We start from the raw sequence: 21,301 nt of genomic DNA on the forward strand, positions 1-21,301 counted from the left end.
CTTTATTTCACTTTCTATTAGTTGTTAGAAAACATACCAAACAAACCCCCAAGATATGGTTACTTTAAGACGATCTAAATATTAGCAAACTAAATATTACCGCCTCCTTGTGGATTCGATACCTATCTTACCACTAGCTATTTTGTTAATATTGAGATAGATTTATTTTGATTAGGTGATACGACTTTAGACTTATCATAACGATAATGATAATCATAATAATGATAATAATAATAATAATAATAATAATAATAATAATAATAATAATAATAATAATAATAATAATAATAATAATAATAATAATAATAATAATAATAATAATAATGACGATGATGATGATGATGATGATGATGATGATGATGATGATGATGCTGATGATGATGATGATGATGATAATGATAATGATAATAATAATTAATAATCATAATCGTAATCGTAATCGTAATCGTAATCGTAATCGTAATCATAATCATAATCATAATAATAATAATAATAATAATAATAATAATAATAATAATAATAATAATAATAATAATAATAATAATAATAATAATAATAATGATAATGATAATTGATAATGATAATTGATAATGATAATGATAATGATAATGATAATAATAATATTTAATAATCATAATCATAATCGTAATCGTAATCGTAATCATAATCATAATCATAATCATAATAATAATTATAATAATTATAATAATAATTACAATAATAATTACAATAATAATAATAATAATAATAATAATAATAATAATAATAATAATAATAATAATAAAAATAACAATAATAATAACAATAATAACAATAACAATAATAATAACAATAATAATAACAATAACAATAACAATAACAATAATAATAACAATAATAATAACAATAATAATAATAATAATAATAATAATAATAATAATAATAATAATAATGATAATGATAATGATAATAATAGAGATAATGATAATGATAATCATGATAATGATAATGATTGTATCTCGGCTGCCCACCAATTTCTTGTAAACTTTTGACTGATTAATAAAAGTTTGCGTTTTTATTAAAAAAATAAAATAAAAATAAAAATAATAATAATAATAACAATGGTCAACTCTTGTGGAGGAGTTGACTCATGTCTCTACTGTACCAGTATGGGTTCTTTTCCCAAACATGGATCCGTGTTTATGGTCCATTTCTGCAGTTAGCAAGGTAGCTAGCCTTGTTGGCTAGCCTATTCGTACTGATGAGGTAACCTTTGAGAAAAGCAAGTTGGCCTTTGCTCGTATCTTGATTGAAGTAGATATTGCTAAAGAGCTGCCAGGAACAGTTTGGCTTAACACTCCTTATAGAGGTAAAATCCTTCAGAAGATTGACTATGAATGGGTTCCCTATTTTTGCCATGGTTGTTAGAAGATTGGGCACAAAAGGAAAAGTGTAAACTAAGGGCAAAGCCAGTTTACAGAGCTAAGGATTCTGCAAATGCTCCAGTGGCTGAGCCAGTGGTGGTTCCTTAGAAAGTGGTGCTCCCTAATGCTGCTTCAGAGATTGAGATTGAGACACACACTCCTCCATCTAAGCAGATGGAAGGTGAAGGGAGCCCATCTCATGGTACAAAGCAAAAGGGTACTAAAAACACTAAGGACATGTGATACCCGTCGTGAGGTGTCAAAAATAAATTTATAATCTCCAACTACAACTATAGCTAGCGGCAGTCGGTTCGAACCACAGAGAGGCAGACGTAATTTCTAGTTGTTTAAATTCGGTCTAAGGTAACAATAAGATGGGAGTTTGATTGGGTTTGGTCTATAGCTAATAACAATAAAAGAAATGTAAACTAATGAAATATATAAAATCAAGTATAAAAAGAGGTACTAGGATGGTCGGTTTGTTATAGTTTCATGACAAAGATACTAAACAGTCTAAGTCAAACACATGAGGCGGGAAATAAAGAGGTCCTCTCGGTCCACTCTTAACAAATAGCATCTTTCGATCTCGCTATAGGTCCCTAATATCACTAATACTAACTTTCGTCCTGAAAAGTGATTTACGGTCTAAACTTTACCTATCTTTCGATCTCAGCATAGTTTAGTCATTTTAATTGGTGATCTAACAACTGTCCCTATCTCTCGATCTAATGGGTCAGTCATATCCTAAGCATTCAACTAGTCGTGTGCACTCGATTCGTTGAATAAAGAATTAAAAAATTTAAAACGAAAATAAAACCTCACGTGGTCAGTCGATCGACCAGGTATGGCGGTCGATCGACTGACACGCGATTCAGGCCGTGTTCATTATATTGCCGCCTACACTACAATTCCCCTGCATCCTAGCACGAATAATTTAGCTACTCATACTAAGAATGGTAACAACAATAATATTGATGAAATAAACAGAAGAATTCATAATTAAAACTACGGAACAAAAGGCTAGCATAAAACAATAATTATGGTTTCGGGAACTAACTAACAATTCTATATCTATGAATGCAATAAACATGAACTGAAAGAAGAAGAATACCAAGATCGCAGAAGAATTGTAACGGAAATGATTGAAAGCACAAACGAAAATCCAATGCGAAATAGTATCTCGAACCCTAATTATTAAAGCTAATGAAAACTGAATGTAAAACTGATGAAAACTGGATGAATAATCTGATGTTCTAGGTTACGTTATATAGAAAGTATACGTAACATAATTCCTAAACCTAATAACTCATGGGCTTGATAAATCTCGATCTTTAAATTCTCGTCTTGAATAGCGACTTGGTCGATCGACTAAGAGTGGCGGTCGATCGGCCGAATGGCAGTGTACAGTAGCTTCTGGAACCCGCAAGCTGGTCGATCGACTGAAGGCAGTGGTCGATCGACTGCTTTAGCTGCTACTTGACTTTCATAATCTCGTGGATTTGTCTTTTGGTCCTTGGATTGCGCACCAAGCTCGTTCCTTAAGCGAATACTTCACGTCAAATGCAATGCAGGATACTCGGGGACGGATTTAGCTCGATTTCCGCTGGATTCTTCACATTTCTACAATAATGTACAAAAATACGGAAGTAAACGGGAATAGGGAGAAATGTAGCATAAACTACATGAATGAGCTCTGAAATGCGTGTAAAATGGGATGTAAAACATCATATAAAAGACACGCATCAAACTTCCCCAAACCAAACCCTTGCTTGTCCCCAAGCAAGAACTAGACTCGATCCTAAAACCTGATGGAACGAGTTCAATCTCAGAGCGAAATGCAACATGTAAAGCCTAAACCAATTTAATGCAATAACTAACAATCAATTAGCAATGCGAATCATGCAAACGAGTTATGTAGTCGTTAAAAACCGCTGAACCGTCAACTGTAGAGACTTATCAAATCGGAATCTCATGGGTCGCTCAAATCTCTCATAAGCACAGGTGAATATAAGAGGATAGAAAGAATTCATTTTGTAGAGACTCTCACCTAACTACGACCTATGAGAACATGCTTGCAGTATAATATGAAAGTAATCTCTATGACCGTTCATATGCATTCCAACCAACAAATGACCATGACACATGCCGAGGTATATATGGGATATGTGAGGTATGGGTAAGAAGAGGCAAAACATGTATGGAAAAGTGGAGGTACAGGTGATCAAGCTAGTACCCAAACGGAACCACATGGCAACATCCTTCTTCTTGCTCAAAATCAATTGATACGGTGCGATGCTATAGCAAGCACAAATCTCACAATCTCCAGGTATAAAAGTAATCAACTAACTCCCCATAAGATATGAATAATACATGGGAGCAAAAATCGCCATAAGATAAAGCTTGAATTATACGAAATTGATTCTTTCTTTTTCTCGAACCTCGCGATCGACCTATGATGTCGATCGATCGACCGCTTCAACAGTATAGAACCTCTTTCTCTCTTTTTGAATCATTTTTCACTTCTTTTTTCTTTCTTTCCTTTCTTTTCATTCTCCCAATAACATCTCAAATAAGAGCAAATGCTACCAAAAACTAAGTAACAATCCCAAGAACACGGACTACTAGCTTGACAAAGGACAGGCTAAATGTAGGGTGTAGTAATGGGACAAAAAGGCTATTTTTGGCAGTATGGAGCTTATGGGCAAAACGAAAAAAGGGAAACCTCTACCACATGTGTCAACTAACCACAAACCGAATGCATATAGGTATTAAGCAGATTAAGTTCATATTTATGCACATATATGTAACATGTCTCATAAGGAGTAACTACTCACATCCTAGATAAACTGGTCATAAATGTCACCAGTTATAGGCTCTAAATCTCAGAAATATGATGTAGTTTGCCAATTTTCTAAGTCAAGTCTCAATTTCAGCAAGAAATTTAACGAAAACTCGTAGATATGCACTTATATGATTCTACTAATAACATGTTAATCAAGCAAGGCTTAAGCATAAACAAATGCAAATGCAATATCATCAATGAAATACTACCGTTCCGACTCGACCTATATGCTAAAATAAACATGCATTTTATTGAAATTTTTGAATTTTTTCAATTTTTTGGATTTTGTATTTTTTTGTGTACAAATATAAAATGAAATAAACAATGCAAAACAGAATGTAAACGTGAATGCAAGCAAATGATATGCGACGCAAAACCCTTCCCCAAACCAAATCGCACAATGTCCCCATTGTGCAAAATCATGTAATGAAGAAAAGAGAAATGGGAATTTACGAGAAAATTTAAACAAATAAAACATGAAGTAAAGACTTAGAAACTCACAATACTTTTAAGCGCAGCAAAGGAAACCTCCCCAAACCAGTGTGAGCTAGGAGGTTTCAGTAGACAGCAGTGCTACTCATAAGTACCCGAAAAGACAAACAAAATACCACGCATAAAATCGAGAAAGCAGTGATGAAGCGGTATTATGTGCAAAATTGAGAAAAATAGAAGAAATAAATAGTGTCGGAAGATAAAGTGGAGAAGAAAACTCCCTTAGTTCCGCAAATCGACCAAACATAGCAGGAGAGAGGTCGTAACAGGTACAGCAGTGCAGGTCGGTCAATCGACCACAGCACTCAGTCGATCGACCGAGGTGAAAGGAACAGTAGCTCCTGGAAACTGCAGACCAGTCGATCAACCACTCAGGCCAGTCGATCGACTGAAAATACTGCTGTAACTTCTTATTTCTTCGTGTTTGCTCAATTATTTGAGCTAATGGGGTCTAAAAACCTGCAAGTGCACAATAATACGCGCCCAAAATTGCGCAAAACCCAAAATAAAGTTTAAAGCGTATAAAATCCTAAGCAAGCAAAATAAAATGCGAAGTTTCGCGCACACAAAAGCAATAAAAAGTGTCTAACAAAAGCAAATAAAAATTTTGGAAAACATGTGATCAACTAGTAGTTGATCAAGAACGGCCACGGAATGGCCCACTTCGTTGGCTTCTGGCTACTAGAGGTAGCCTCAGCGGTGCTTATCTTCTCAGCTGCACCCTTCTTAGCTTCCACGTCCGTATGGCTCAACGGATCAACACTTTCATCATCTCCCCAGTCAATGATCTCTTCTTGCTCATCAAATTCCAAGTCGGACTCCGTTACTTTGATTGGCTTGTCATCAACTTCCTCATCAGAGGCATAGCTAAGGCAACCAAGACCTCCTCGTGAAATGATTGGCTTCTTCGCAGCTAGGGTGACTTGCAGCACTTCCTTCCCCAAACCAGCTCCTGCAGTATCAGAAATAGACAAATCTTCCTCTAATTTGCTCCCAATCTGGGGCGGAGGGGTTACAACAGGAATAGAGATAGGCATATCAGGAAGCACAAAGTACGATTTCTTGTCAGAAACCGTATTACAAGTCACAGCCCACATGGGGTCCTTCTTCTTTGCAGGTTGGGCAAAAACAATAGAATGCTTCCCTACTTTAAAAGTCAAGGTACCCGAACCAACATCTATGACTGCACCAGCAGTGTGCAGAAATGGCCTACCCAAAATAATGGGAATATGGGCATCCTCAGGCATGTTAAGTACGATGAAGTCAACAAGGAAGAAGAACTTCCCTATTTGCACGGGGATGTCCTCTAAGACTCCTATCGGCTGGACCGCAGATCGGTCAGCCATTTGTACTATCATGTCTGTCACTGTGAACCTAGTCAATTTGAGCTTCCTAGCAAGACTCAGGGGCATTAAACTTATATTAGCTCCTAAATCACATAATGCCTTCTCAATAGAGAAGGTACCTATATTGCAAGGAACAGAAAAGCTACCCGGGTCCTCTAGCTTATGGGTGCAGTGTGAGTCAAATAAGAGCATGACTCTTTGGTTAATGCGACAGTATGCACATTTTCAAGTGACTTTTTCTTAGACAAGAGTTGTTTCATGAATTTAGTATAGGCAGGCACTTGATTAACTAACTCAAGGAAAGGCACTTGTACATTCAAGCTACGAATAACTTTTTCAAATTTGTTGAAAGATACTTGTTCCTTCGTCGGCACTAGCCTTTCCGGATATGGGGCTGTAAGAAGTAGCTTAGCCCTCTCCTCTAAATCGCGCATGCCGGTATTCGTGGACTTAGGCTGGAAGTCCACTACTTTCTCCTTGTTGAAGCTTGAACCCTCTTCAGACCGTCGTAAATGTGAACCATTGATCGATATCGGGTCGTACTTCGAAGCCGGGACTGACCCATCAGCATTCTGGTCTTTCCCCAATATTTTCGGACTGTCGTGCCCCGAAATAAATGATCCCTCAAGTTGTCGGGCATCGGAGGACGAAAAATCTCACTATCAGCAGTGATCTCAGTCGATCGACCAGTGATGTCAGTCGATCAACTGAGATGAACAGGACCAGAAGCTCCTGTAACCCGCACTTCAGTCGATCGACCGGGTATGTCAGTCGATCGACTGATATACCTGGTAGACGCCTTTTTCTTTCCTTTGCTCGTTCCAGCTTTGTTTTGACTCGGTTTTGCCTCATCTTTTGCAGCATCATCCTCGACCATAGCAGGCCCCTCCAGGGTAGACCCACTCCTTAAAGTTATGGCATTTAGGGTCTCTTTCTGGTCAGTTTGAGTCGGTAAGTGTCCCGGAGCTCGAGTGGTACTCTTGCTAGCCAACTGAGCAATTTGGCTCTCTAGCATCTTCATCCCGGCCTCTCTAGCCTGGGACTCCTTCAGCAATAAGTTCTTCAACTCGGTGAACTCAGAATTTTGGGATTGTTGCTGCTGCTGAGGAATATACGGAGGTTTTTGATATGGTTGTTTGTGTGGAGGCACATATGTTTGCTGCTGCTGCTATTGTGCAGGTTGAGTCGGATTCAGGACATTCTGGCTACTCCACCTCAAGTTGGGGTGGACATTTGGCTCATAGTACGTGTTTGTTTGCCTATAGTGTTGAAAGGCAGCACAAGACTCAAAGGGGACAGAACAATTCTCTGAGACATGCCCCTCAGCTCCACATCTTCTACAGACGAAAGGATCGTCTGAAACAGCGTTAACATGGTACATCCCTCCTTTAGAAGCTCCTCCTAACTCATATTTGTCAAACCTTGCAGTGAGAGCTTCTAGTACAGCAACAGAGGAAGATTTAGCAGCTCTCCTCTGGTTTCCTCTCGAATTCCCATATTCAACCTTATGAGTGGCCAAATCATCAATGATCTTCCACCCCTTAGTCTCTCCCATGTTCTCAGAAAATCGGCCATTGGCTGCAGCATCCAAAATAGCCCTCTGATCGTCATACAGCCCATTATAGAACTGATTGCAAAGACTCCATTTTTCGAACCCATGGTGCGGTATGGTTAGCACCAATTTCTTGAAACGGACCCATGCTTCATGAAAGTTCTCATCAGGCCCTTGTTTAAAGCTCGTGATCTGAGCTCTAATGGCATTCGTCTTCGAGGCAGAGAAGTACTTTTTGTAGAATGCCAGGGCTAAGGAATTCCAGTCGGTGATCCCATGGGCGGCTCGGTCCAGATCTCTATACCACTCCCTTGCAGCATCACGAAGGGAGAAAATGAACATGGTCTCCTTGATCTGGTCTTGGGTCACACCGGCCGGCGGGGGTATAGAGCAACAATAATCAATAAAAATCTCCATATGCTTGGCTGCATCTTCATTTGCAACTCCCCCGAACTGGTTTCTCTCAACCAGATTAATATAGGAAGGCTTTGGCTCGAATTTTCTCGCCTCCCCAGGTAGTTCGAATCCTTTGTAGAGATTCGCAGCTGTCGGCTCTGAGTGACTAGCAATGGTTGCTTCTTCAGCCATGACTGTAATTTCTGGAGAAGTGACTGTCTCAGATGAAGAAGTAGAGGCAGGAGATGTAGGTGGATCTCCTTCGAACAGAGCGTTCTCGTAGTAGCTTGACAGAGTACTCAGCTCTTCCTCTGTCGGTAATACTCTTTATGATCGTCTCAACTCGCGCAAGGATTTCTCGATCTCAGGATTGAATGGTACTAGTTCACCACCCTGTGACCTGCGCATAAGAAGAAACTATAAAAAGAATGTAAGAAAAGATTAAGGAACGGAAGTCCCTTAAACTAAAGAAAGACTAAATAAAAACAACTAAAAATTTGAACAATTGCCTCCCCGGCAACGGCGCCAAAATTTGATACCCGTCGTGAGGTGTCAAAAATAAATTTATAATCTCCAACTATAACTATAGCTAGCGGCAGTCGGGTCGAACCACAGAGAGGCAGACGTAATTTCTAGTTGTTTAAATTCGGTCTAAGGTAACAATAAGATGGGGGTTTGATTGGGTTTGGTCTATAGCTAATAACAATAAAAGAAATGTAAACTAATGAAATATATAAAATCAAGTATAGAAAGAGGTACTAGGATGGTCGGTTCGTTATAGTTTCGGCGACAGCATACTAAACAGGTCTAAGTCAAACACATGAGGCAAGAAATAAAGAGGTCCTCTCGGTCCACTCTTAACAAATAGCATCTTTCGATCTCGCTATAGGTCCCTAATATCACTAATACTAACTTTCGTCCTGAAAAGTGATTTACGGTCTAAACTTTACCTATCTTTCGATCTCAGCATAGTTTAGTCATTTTAATTGGTGATCTAACAACTGTCCCTATCTCTCGATCTAATGGGTCAGTCATATCCTAAGCATTCAACTAGTCGTGTGCACTCGATTCGTCGAATAAAGAATTAAAACAATTAAAACGAAAATAAAACCTCACGTGGTCAGTCGATCGACCAGGTATGGCGGTCGATCGACTGACACGCGATTCAGGCCGTGTTTATTATATTGCCGCCTACACTACAATTCCTCTACATCCTAGCACGAATAATTTAGCTACTCATACTAAGAATGGTAACAACAATAATATTGATGGAATAAACAGAAGAATTCATAATTAAAACTACGGAACAAAAGGCTAGCATAAAACGATAATTGTGGTATCGGGAACTAACTAACAATTCTATATCTATGAATGCAATAAAGATGAACTGAAATAAGAAGAATACCAAGATCGCAGAAGAATTGTAACGGAAATGATTGAAAGCACAAACGAAAATCCAATGCGAAATAGTATCCCGAACCCTAATTATTAAAGCTAATGAAAACTGAATGTAAAACTGATGAAAACTGGATGAATAATCTGATGTTCTAGGTTACGTTATATAGAAAGTATACGTAACATAATTCCTAAACCTAATAACTCATGGGCTTGATAAATCTCGATCTTTAAATTCTCGTCTGGAATAGCGACTTGGTCGATCGACTAAGAGTGGCGGTCGATCGACCGAATGGCAGTGTACAGTAGCTTCTGGAACCCGCAAGCTGGTCGATCGACTGAAGGTAGTGGTCGATCGACTGCTTTAGCTGCTACTTGACTTTCATAATCTCGTGGATTTGTCTTTTGGGCCTTGGGTTGCGCACCAAGCTCGTTCCTTAAGCGAATACTTCACGTCAAATGCAATGCAGGATACTCGGGGACGGATTTAGCTCGATTTCCGTTGGATTCTTCACATTTCTGCAATAATGTACAAAAATACCGAAGTAAACGGGAATAGGGAGAAATGTAGCATAAACTACATGAATTAGCTCTGAAATGCGTGTAAAATGGGATGTAAAACATCATATAAAAGACACGCATCAACATGGTTGCAATAAACTTGGATAATAAATTTCAGAGCCTAGCCCAGAATACTATACAGCATGAGGAGTTAGACTCTTAGGGGGCCCAGGTAAATCAGGGGACTGTTGTGGGGGTGGAAGATCCTGGAGGAGGACCTTCTACTCTACTTTCATGAATATTCTTACCTGGAACATTAGAGGGTTAAATGACCCTCTAAAACAGCGAGAGGTTGTTGACTTCTGTACTAAGGTAGATTGTGCTGCTATATTAGAAACTCATGTTAAAAATGCAATAGTTAGGAGTATTTGGAAGAATAATTTTTATAAGTATCAATTAGTGCATAATAATGATTATCATCCTAATGGTAGGATCTGGGTTTTTTGGGTTCCCTCTATGGTTCCTTTAACTATCATTGAGAAATCTGCTCAGCATATGCATTGCTTAGTGTTGCATATTGCTACTCAGAAGACTTATGCTATTACTTTTGTCTATGCTTTTAATTTTGGTGTGCAAAGAAGGTTTCTATGGAGCTCCCTCATTAATCTGTCTACTAAGGTCACACACCCATGGTTTTGTATAGGAGATTTCAAAGTTGTGCTTCAGGCTTCTGAGAGATTGGGAGTGAACATATGAACAAAGGGGACGTGACTGATTTTCGGCATTGCCTTAACAGTTGTTCTCTTTCTGATCTCCCAGCTACTGGTTGTCACTTCACATGGTCTAATAAGCAAGTAAATTCTATAAGATGGGCTAAGCTTGATAGGGATCTTGGGAATGGTTGTTGGTTATCCACTGTGGAGGCTGATGTTTCTTTTCATCCCCCTGGGATATCTGATCATTCTCCCATGCTCATTTATATAAAGGATCAAAACCTAGCTAGAAAGAAGAGTTTTAAATATCATGACTGTTGGGGAAATTCCAGATATTTTTCAGAATGTGTTAAGTCTTTTTGGGATTTGCCCTTTGAGAGTAGCTCAATCAGACAACTCTTCTTTAAGCTTAAGGTTCTTAAAAAGGGGTTGAAGGATATTCATAAGAAAGAATTGAGTTGTATTAGGCAAAAAGTGAAGGATACCAAGCCTGATCTAATGGATACTCAAATGCAACTACAACTGAATCCTCTCTCCTCTTTTCTTCCTACAGAAGAGTAAAGGCTGATGATTAGATATAAAGCTCTCAAACAAGCTAAGATGAGTATTTTGTTTCAAAAGGCAAAAATTCAAAACCTTAAGTCTAATGATGCAAGTACAAGATTCTTTTATGCTAAAGTTGCAGAGAGGAAAGCAAGGAATACTCTTGGCTCTATTGAGGATATGACTGGTAAACCCTGCAGGGGAGTGAAAGAGGTTTGATACGTGCATTTTATATAGTCTTTTAGAGCCTTTATTGCACGTATTTCTATGTAATTTACGTAGTGTTATGCTACAAATGTCCCCCGAATCGTATACTTTGGGTTGCTTTGTCTTATTGGCAGGATTGGACCCGAAAGTAGCGAAATCATGCCTTTTTCAGTCCTCTTAGCATGCATTTATGGAGATGGAAGAATTGGAGCGGAATTACTATGCCTCGGGAAGCGTGAAGTAGTTTCGGAAGCTAACCAACGAAGAAAGGAAGCTGGTTCAGTGGCCAAGTACTCGATCGAAGCCCTTTCTGTTCGATCGAGTGAAATTTGGTGGTCAACACTGCTCGATCGAGTCCCTGGTGTACTCGATCGAAAGATGGTATTTTGAAGGCTCTCGATCGAGAGGTGATGTCCTCGATCGAGAGGTTTGGATGGAGGAAGTGTTCGATCGAGTAGTTCCATTGTACTCGATCGAGGGCTTTAGTTTTTAGACGTAAGATGTAGTATCTTAATTATGTTTTAGGTTAATAAAATATCTTCTCTATATAAAGAGAAGACGTCATTAGGTTTAGAGAGACTCCTTAATCTGATACTTTTGCTCCTAATTACTCAGTAGATAATTTCTCTCTCTTTTGGACGTTGCTTTGTTCTTCCATTGCCGGATCTCGAAACTTTGTAATATCTCTTTACTCTTTTATTTAATTTAATTCTCTCCTTGCATCCCTTTAATTCTTGTTCTTAATTTCTGTCTTAATTAGCATTATTATTAGTTTAAGTTATTTCTTATTAATCATCTACCCTATATCATGTCTTCTTTTAATTCATTAATCATTGTTATTGTGTTAATCATCGCCATGAGTAGCTAAGTTCTCTGTTGTTAGGATTAGGGGAGCCATGGTAATGAAACAATAATGTTGTAAACGGATTAGGAGGTTTACATTTGAGAATTGATTCATAAAATTTAAATTGTAATCGTTTAGTTGAGTGCACGTTTCTAAACTAGTTAATCCGGTTAATTTTAGACCTAAATCGAAAGATTGGAATGAATAGACCTGTTATGAACAATAGACTACACTAATGAGGGCGAGAGCTAAGTTAGTAGTGTTTTAGGGCAGATAGCGGACCGAGAGGACCTTTTCTTTACCTTTCTCACATTAGACCGACTGATCTCTTTATGACTGAATTGGTTAATTATCATGGTGAACCGACATCCTAACATTCTTCTCTTTATTTGATCACAACCTATTTCATTTTACTACTTTTATTGCTCTCTTTCTCTCTGCCTTATGTCATTTAGTAGTTTAGAAAACAAATTCAAACACCCAAATTGTTACCGTGATGGATTAGAATAACAAGTAGATATAATAGCCTCCCTGTGGAGTACGATACCCGACTTACCTCTACTATATTAGTTGAGACGGTTGGTTTATTTTTGATAGGGTTGCGACAGTCGTGTCAAATTTTGGCGCCGTTGCCGGGAAGGCAATTAGCCTATTTACTTGTCTATTTTCGTTTGTCTTAGTCTCAAGGGATTTCTCATTCCTTGAGACAATTCTTATTATTTTTCTTTCTTAGTTTTGTGTATGCCCAGGTTCAACAGGTCAGAATTAGTACCAGCTGATCCTGAACCGGAGCAGACTTTTCGCCATAGACAGAGCTTGTTGAGAAAGAATCGTCAAAAGGAAGACTTGAGTACTTTTGACCCTGATCTTGAACACTTTACATTTGCAGAAGATCAGTCTTTAGAGGAATACACTTCTATTTCTGCAACAGTTATTGAATCTGTGAAGATGCCTAGTATTGCAAGTCATTCTGAGTCACCAGTTGCTTCCATTCCCAAAGGTTTCAATCTTGCAACAGAAGATGGGAACACCTTTGACATTCAAACCTCTTACATTAATCTGATTGAGAGGAATCTATATAGGGGAGTAGCTGGCGAAGACCCGAGAAAGCATATAGAGGTCTTTACAGATTACTATTCTACCATTCCCGCTACTAAGGGAGTGACTCAAGATAAGATCAAGGATGTCCTTTTTCCTTTTTCTCTGACTGATAGAGCCCGATAGTGGCTGACTGATTTGGATAGAGTTGCAACTGGAATTACCAATTGGGAGACCTTGGCTCTTGCTTTTTACAAAAAGATACTTTCCTCCACATAGAACCAACGCATTGACAGGAAAGATTACGAGTTTAAACAAACTCTAGACGAAAATTTGTATGAAGCGTGGGGTCAGTTTAAGAAATTGGTCCGGTCCATCCCTCATCACGGGTTTAACCAGTGGTTTTTGTGCAACCAATTCTACAATGGGTTGTATGATGACCACCGCGCTATTTTGGATGTTGCAGCCAACGGTCGGTTTCAAAAGAACATTGATGATGAGAAGGGTTGGGGAATTATTGAAGAGATGGCCACCCATTATGCTGAATATGGGAATCCTAGATGTGGTATTAGAATGGTTTCTACTATTGATAGTTCACTTGTGGCTCAGCTAGAAGCAATGAATGCCATATTTGATATGTTCGAGTTGCAGACCGTGGGGAATCAACAGACGGTTCACTTGTTGTCTAGACAAGAAACCGTCTCATATGAGATATATGATAGTAATGATGGCCATACTACCGTGGATTGTTTAGCTGAGAAGGAGCAAATGTATGCCTTTCGACAATATAGGCAAGGAGGCTCCTATTACAACAATCAAGGTGGAGTTCATCCCAATTTGAGATGGCCTAGTCAAAATGTTTTGAATCCTACACCTTCACCGCAGCAACAAGCTTATGTGCCACCTCATAAAGCTCAATAAGGCTTTCAAAAGCCTCCATCTTTCCCACCGCCGCAACAAGGTACCTCTTCTAGTGGCATAACTAAGATAGCTGAGTTGAAGTCGATGGTGCAATCATTGACTATCCAAATGCAGAAAAATGACCAAGCGAAAGATGCCTCTATTAAGTCACTTGAATCTCAAATGGCTCAACTAGCTACCAATCAAGCTTCAAGACAACCAGGTCATTTACCATCACAACCATACCAGAAACATCATAAGACGGTAAATCTGATAAATCTGAGGAGTGGTCTTTCTTATGAGGGACCCAAAATGCCAAGTACAGATGCTGAACTTTCTGACCCGGAAGATGAAATTTCTGAACATGAACAGTGCTGACACCACAAAAGGTCCTCGATCGATTAATTTTTGGTGGTCGATCGAGGAATATTGCTGAAGAAGTTCTCGATCAAGAGGACAGAAGTGCTCGATCGAGCACTGTTGAAAAGGGAGATCTCGATCGAGTAACTGAAAGTGCTCGATCAAGCAATGTTGCTGAGAAAAGTACTCGATCGAGAGGTCCTATTACTCGATCGAGTAATTATGATGATGAACGTGATAATTCTTTGGCAAAGAATAATGAAGGACTAGCTATCCCGATTACGGTCCCATTTCCGAGGCGATTGCAGAGCAAGAAGATTGAACAACAATTCGGTAAATTTGCTGAAATTTTGAAGAGTCTTCATGTTAATGTACCTTTCACTGAGTTACTAACCCAGGTACCCTCCTATATGAAATTCATAAAAGATATTTTAGCTCGTAGGAAACACATTAATGACCATGAGACAGTGGCTTTGACTGAAGCGGGCACTGCCCTAATTCAAAATAAAAGCCCACCTAAATTGCCTGCCCCGAGTAGTTTCTCTATACCATGTTATACTGGGACCCATTTAATTGACAATGCATTATGCAATTTGGGAGCTAGTGTTAGTGTCGTACCATTGTCTCGCGCTAAGAGGCTCAGTTTGACCAAGTTTCATTGTACTAACATGACCGTACAGATGGCCGACCGTACTTTATCACGGCCCTTATGTGTCTTAGTGGACATACATGTTAAGATTGGGAAATTCTTTATTCCCGTTGACTTTGTAGTCTTGAACATCCCCGAAGACTCTTATACTCCTATCATTTTAGGACGACCATTTCTATTTACCGCTCGCGCAGTAATAGATGTCGGGGGGGGGGGGGGGTGGGGAAGACTTTAACTTTTCACGTAGGCGATGAGGAGTTGACTTTTTATCAGTCTAGTGTTCGCAGGGCTCTTATGCAAGTCCAGCCCTGCAATGCACTACCCTCTATAGACCCTGACACGGAACCTCCAATAGATAATGTTGAATCATGTGCTGCGATATTAACACCTCCGCCCCAGATTGGGAGTAATATGGAGGACCATTCTGTCATTTCTATTGTTACAAGTCTAAGCGGATTGGACATTTGGAGATCCCGGTGATAAAAGTACAATTGAATTTGAGCTCACTGCCAAAGAAGATGCCAAAGACAGAGGCCGGCACAAAGAAAAGAAGAAGGTGAAAGCGTATGTGGATGCGGATTATTCCTCTTCGATCAGTTCAAGCTCATGGAAGCCGAAAAGGAAGGTCCGCGATGCTGAAGGGACCTCCTCCAGTCATAAGCCCTCTTTTGGGTTGTTCAAGTGTTTTTGGAGATAAGTCGTAGTGCTATTCGGCTTGTATAAACAATTGTAAGTTGAATTTGTTAGACATTTTAATTTCTTTTAGAGAATAGCTTAGTTTAGTTAGTTTAATTAGCGTAAGACCGAATATAGACTGCTGCTGTGAATTTGGTATTTTTGCGGGAAGTATTTCTATATTTAATGCAGGTTTAGGAAGATACTTGACCATTGGGAAGCGTGCCAAATTATAAAGTGGGAAATGATTAGGTTAGTGACCTAGGTCGTTACCTTCTGCTTGGGAGGGTGAAAGTGGGTTAAGATAAATAAGGTGGGATTAAGGGCTAAAATGTTGGTGACCCAATTAGCATGACCTTCTGCTTGGGGATGGCCACGAAGGAAAACTTACCTGTCCTTCGATCCTAGGAAAAATTAAAGGGAATGATTAGGAAATTTTCCAAATAGACAGATATTATTATTCTGGGCGAGGATATAATGAAAAATAAAGCGAAGGAAATTTGGTTAAAGAAACAATTTATACTATAAAATAATTTAATGTCTCATATGACGTACCCTATTTCCAAATAAAAATTTATATCGGAGAATTTGCGGAGACAAGGAAAAAAAATACTAATACAATAATAAAAAGCGTGAAAAGCAGTTAAAAAGAGCAATAAAGAGGAATCACCTTCAACATGAACGACTTCAACAACAAAAACTTCTATGTCTAAAGATGATATATTTACACTCATCATCTCACAACAACAAAAACTTTAAATCAAAAGATGATTTTTTGTCAAACTCATCCAAATATGATGAATAGAAAAATATCAACTTTAGAAGTAGAAGTTTTTGTTGTTGTAGATAGTTGAGGATGAAAATTGTTAGTAATATTTTGTTTATGTGAGGTAGGAGAGAATAAAGAATGAGGCGAGGGATTGGGGTCAGGCTAAAATTTATTGTTGTTGTGTAAAGATTTTGTGTAAAATATTATATTATGATAAAATGAGATGGATAGGTTGAGGGCCCACAAAAATCAACAAAATGTTATTGTTGTTGTGGATGCTCTAATCATCTTTTATCTCATCAATCACGATATTATAATTAACTGCCTACATGAATGAGGCAAATAAATATTAGAGAAACTTAAAATCAAGACAATAAAACACCATAAGAAGAATTAGAGGAGAAGGGAAACCAAATTAACAAAAGCACTTTGTGGACAAGGCCCTCGGGAACTGCGTCCGCGGGATCCACACTAGGCATAATCGACTCGAGGTTCTTTCGAATCGAATTAAGACAAATTAGAGTCGCCACCAAGTTTTTTGGGAACTTGGAACCGTTCAAGTCAACTTTACACCTTTCATCGAAAAGCATAAAGCCAATCGACTACGAGTGATTAAAGATAAAGACTTGTACCCTATATCACTCGATTAGAATGACTCTCGTAATCCAATGGTATTTAGACGGATCCACAAACCATAGATCTTGAGTAAGGGGTGAGGGTACGTGTTGGGAAGCCCATAAGGACACCCAACCCCGCCCGTCAATAACGGCCTCTACTAAGTCAAGTGTCGGATTTCAAACAAGGTCATAGCTACGTACGATGTATGATATGCAAACGTTGTTTTAACCCTATCATGTGACAACAATTTCTATGTCGTTTTAGATGCAACTAAACTAACTTTGTCAAAGTTGTAATTTAGCATGTGGGTTGATTGATCTAGCAACATTCAAATGAAACAAACAAGGCTTAGGGGGAATGGGGGGAGCCGTTGGGATCTACCTATTACAAACCAGGCATTTCATGCCGACACAACAACAAATTAAAGATACAACTCGATCTAAATACAAATGCTACATACGACGCAATACATGACAACACACACGGCCGTTTGGCCTATAAAACCGTGCACATGAGGGGTGGCCCACGGCTCACATGACCCACGGCCTTGGGTCACTCCTCGTAATGCGTGCTCGCGCTTAATCTCATCGAATTAGACATAGGGCTACGCACCAAAGCATGCATTAGCATAAACCGGGCCATGTTGCTTTAGACAACATGCGGTTTACTACGCTTCTACAAACATTGGGGAACAACCGTCTAACCAAACAAGACTAAGGTTTTTAGAAATCATTTGACTCGATAAAAGAAAACAAACTTGAAAGATTACAACTCGATAAACCAACTATGAATTACAAGCTACAAAACAAACAAAGGACGAATGACAAACAAGGAAAGAGAAACGAAATAAGAAAGACAAAACACACGGCCAACTCACGGCCCAAACCAACGGCCACCCTCACGGCCAAGACCAGGTCAACCTAGTTCCTAAGTTAGGTTCATTGGTTAGATCGAATGATTGCGAAAAGGGATAGGAAACAAGTTAGAAAACGAGTAAAAAACGATGTTGATTGATTGTCGCACGAGGGTGCATTCTACACGGCCTAAAGGGTCTAATTAGGTCAAATTCGCTAATTAATTTAACTCATCGAGTGTCAATAAGAAGGTGCTAATCACGCACTCTTATACTAGCGAGAAATTAGGTGAAAGAGAGAGATGCATTCAATTGTTTACAGAATCGTCGATTGATTTTATAACTTACGTCGAAGCCACCTATCGTGTCTAATTAGGTTATTAAATTAAATTAATGTTATCTAAATATGTCATAGGTTAACAATCAGAGGTTAAACTAACATACAACGGGTCCTAGGGTATGTCGATTTGGCCGAAACAAAAAGGGGGTCGAAAGCGACGAAAGTTAGACAACTCGTTTTATTTATGCCCTACCTTGAACACGAGGATATGTAAATGAGACGGGGGTGTACGACCGACAGAAGTAGCGGTTTCTTTTCCCATCTCAAGTCAACGCGGGTGTTCATGGTGGTACTTTAACTCATACTCGGACTAACTAGTTTCATAATTAATTTAAAACAATCGATAAACAAACGAAAAAACAAACAAAAAAACAAACTATAAAAAGAGCATAAGAAAACGAAATAAAAAAGAGGAAAGAGAAGGGGATTTGATGCACCCTCAACCTACATGTATCGGTGACACCGTCTTGGGTCGTAATCGATGGTAGATTTTATCTCGAGAGGCCGTCGTCGACGAAGAATAAAGCAAACACGCGTTTTGGAAACTTTCTGGACAGCGATTTTCAAACAGTGATATCTCCCTCGTTTCACGACGAAAATTCGATTTAAAAGATGTTTTGGAAACTAGAAAGAGAGGAGAACAAGGATCTTAAAGCAACCCCTGCTCGTTTTGGGTTATTGGGCACGAAAAACGAGCACAAACAGAACTGGACAGACAAGAATAAACCGCGAAAACAGAGTGTTGTTTCACTGCTTTTTTTTCGAGGGATTTCGTGTACTCTCAAGGGCAATTTGGCTCGTAAATCTTTGTCTAATGTGTAGATGGATGTTATGTGGTTAATTAGGAACAAGAAACTCGAGTTTTCATGAAGGTTTGATGGAGGAACGAAAGGGTTTTCGAAGAGGACACACCAACAGTTCAGTTTGTGTGTCGGTTTTGTTTAGGGTTTTTGGAGGATGTTTAGGGTTTTTTTCTGAGGTTTAAAGTTTGTGGGTGATGGTTGGATGTATGGAGAACTTAGAGGAATGAATGTATGGTGAAGGGGTGGTATTTATAAGGAGTTAAAATAGGTTAAAAGAGAGGGAGAGGCAATCGGGCTTCATCCCGTATGGCTGCTGTCCAGCAGCTTTTGTGAGGGTTTGAGGGGGGTTTTCTTGGTGATTAAGCTAGGATAATATGGGTAGGATACTAGGCTATGGGTTAGGGTTAATGGGTACGGGTCTTGGTAGTGTTTGGAGCGGGTTTGGGCTCGGGAATTGACTCGCAAAACAGGGGGGGGCTCGGTTTATGCGGGCTGCTTGTGAGGGGTTTGGGACGAGGATTTGGGCTGTGGTATGGGGGTTCGAACAAGGGTGGATGGGTATTGGTCAAGGTGGGTTAGTGTACTCGAGATTCGTGCCAATTCGTAAAGGAAACGGGCTCAAAAACCGAGCTAAAATCGAGCTCAAAAACAAGTGTTCAAAACGGGTTCTTCGCTTTTAAAATCGATTTTTCAAATCAATTAACAAATTAAAATAAATGACTTTTCAAATCAAATATACTCATAAAATGATTTTTCAAATCAATTATTTATCTTATTTTTAATAAAATAAACTTGGGAAAATAAAATTCAAAATAAAATAAATTAAATTGAAATTACTTTAAAAGGCTTTAATTTAAATATCATTTAAATTAATAAAATGAACTCACTAAAAAAAACATTAATTTAAATATCATTTAAAATAATAAAAATGAATTCACTTAAAAAACATTAATTTAAATATCATTTAAATTAATAGAATACTTCATTGACGACGCCCTTTCTACCTCGTAAAACGAGCTCCAAATAAATGACAGTGACAACTAAAGAATACATGTGTCCTATCATCATCGGGTGTTTGTCGAGTTCTCTATAAATTCCAATATCGACGGATACGGGTATCTACAGAGCCCCCACTTTGACTGAGGCTTGGACAAGGCGAAAGTCAAAGTATACCCCAGGTCCCTTTCGACCTGAGGATTCTTCAGGTCGTTTATAGTCCATTAGACTTGCGTATATAAGCTCGCCAGCCATAAGAAGAGATCATACCTGAAACTTCGTTGGGGAATTGACTCTTGCTTCTGTTGTGTCGAAATATCATCGTTGGTCATCGACCCATAAATTGCATAAATGGTGGGTTGAGCCTTATCTTTAGGCGCCTACGTATCCGTTTCTGACGGAATCAAACCCGCGTCGTAGTTCGGCCACTGCTGACACATGCCCAAAGTTTATCATCTGCTGGCGTATATCCGAAATTCATCATCTGCTGACATTTGCCCAAAATTTATCATCTGCTGGCGCTTGTCTGAATGGGACGGGACTTTCCAAGGAGGTTGCCGCCGCTTTCATCATTGCTTTCAGCTACGGAATTCTTCCATTTCTTACTCTTGTAATTGAATTGAATTCTTGGTGGACGTCATCCTCTACATCTTGATAATGGTCTCGAAGCCAACGGCTTGAGCCCCCGATTTGCAATGGCTCTAAAGTCGAAGACTTTAGAGCCCCAGATTGAAGTATATCCTGCTATATTTGAAACGCAAAAACGCACTAGCAATAATCATCACATGAGCACATTTGGATCATCGATCTTGAAATTGGATCATTTTGAAGTACTGGGTCATCGACCCGAAAGTTGAATTTGATAATTTTGAATAATTGGGCCATCGACCCGAAAATTGAATTTGAAAATTTTGAATGATTGGGTCATCGACCCGAAAATTGAATTTGAAAGACTGGGTCATCGACCCAAATTTTGAATTTGAAATGAATCACTTGGATGCTGGGTCGTCGACCCAAAAAGTGTTTGAAATTTTGAAAGTTTTTGAAATTTTGAAATTTTGAAATT

At 38.8% G+C, this 21,301-nt stretch overlaps 1 non-coding gene across 1 annotated transcript; it reads left to right on the forward strand.

Moving 5' to 3' along the window:
- The first annotated feature begins 7,735 nt into the window (after nt 1–7,735).
- Nucleotides 7,736–7,842, forward strand: LOC141636074 (small nucleolar RNA R71). Its single transcript, XR_012540712.1, has one exon. It is a non-coding gene; the product is annotated as a small nucleolar RNA R71 (small nucleolar RNA).
- Nucleotides 7,843–21,301: the final 13,459 nt, after the last annotated feature.

This window comes from Silene latifolia, chromosome Y, assembly GCF_048544455.1.
Source record: "Silene latifolia isolate original U9 population chromosome Y, ASM4854445v1, whole genome shotgun sequence".
Taxonomy (NCBI): domain Eukaryota; kingdom Viridiplantae; phylum Streptophyta; class Magnoliopsida; order Caryophyllales; family Caryophyllaceae; genus Silene; species Silene latifolia.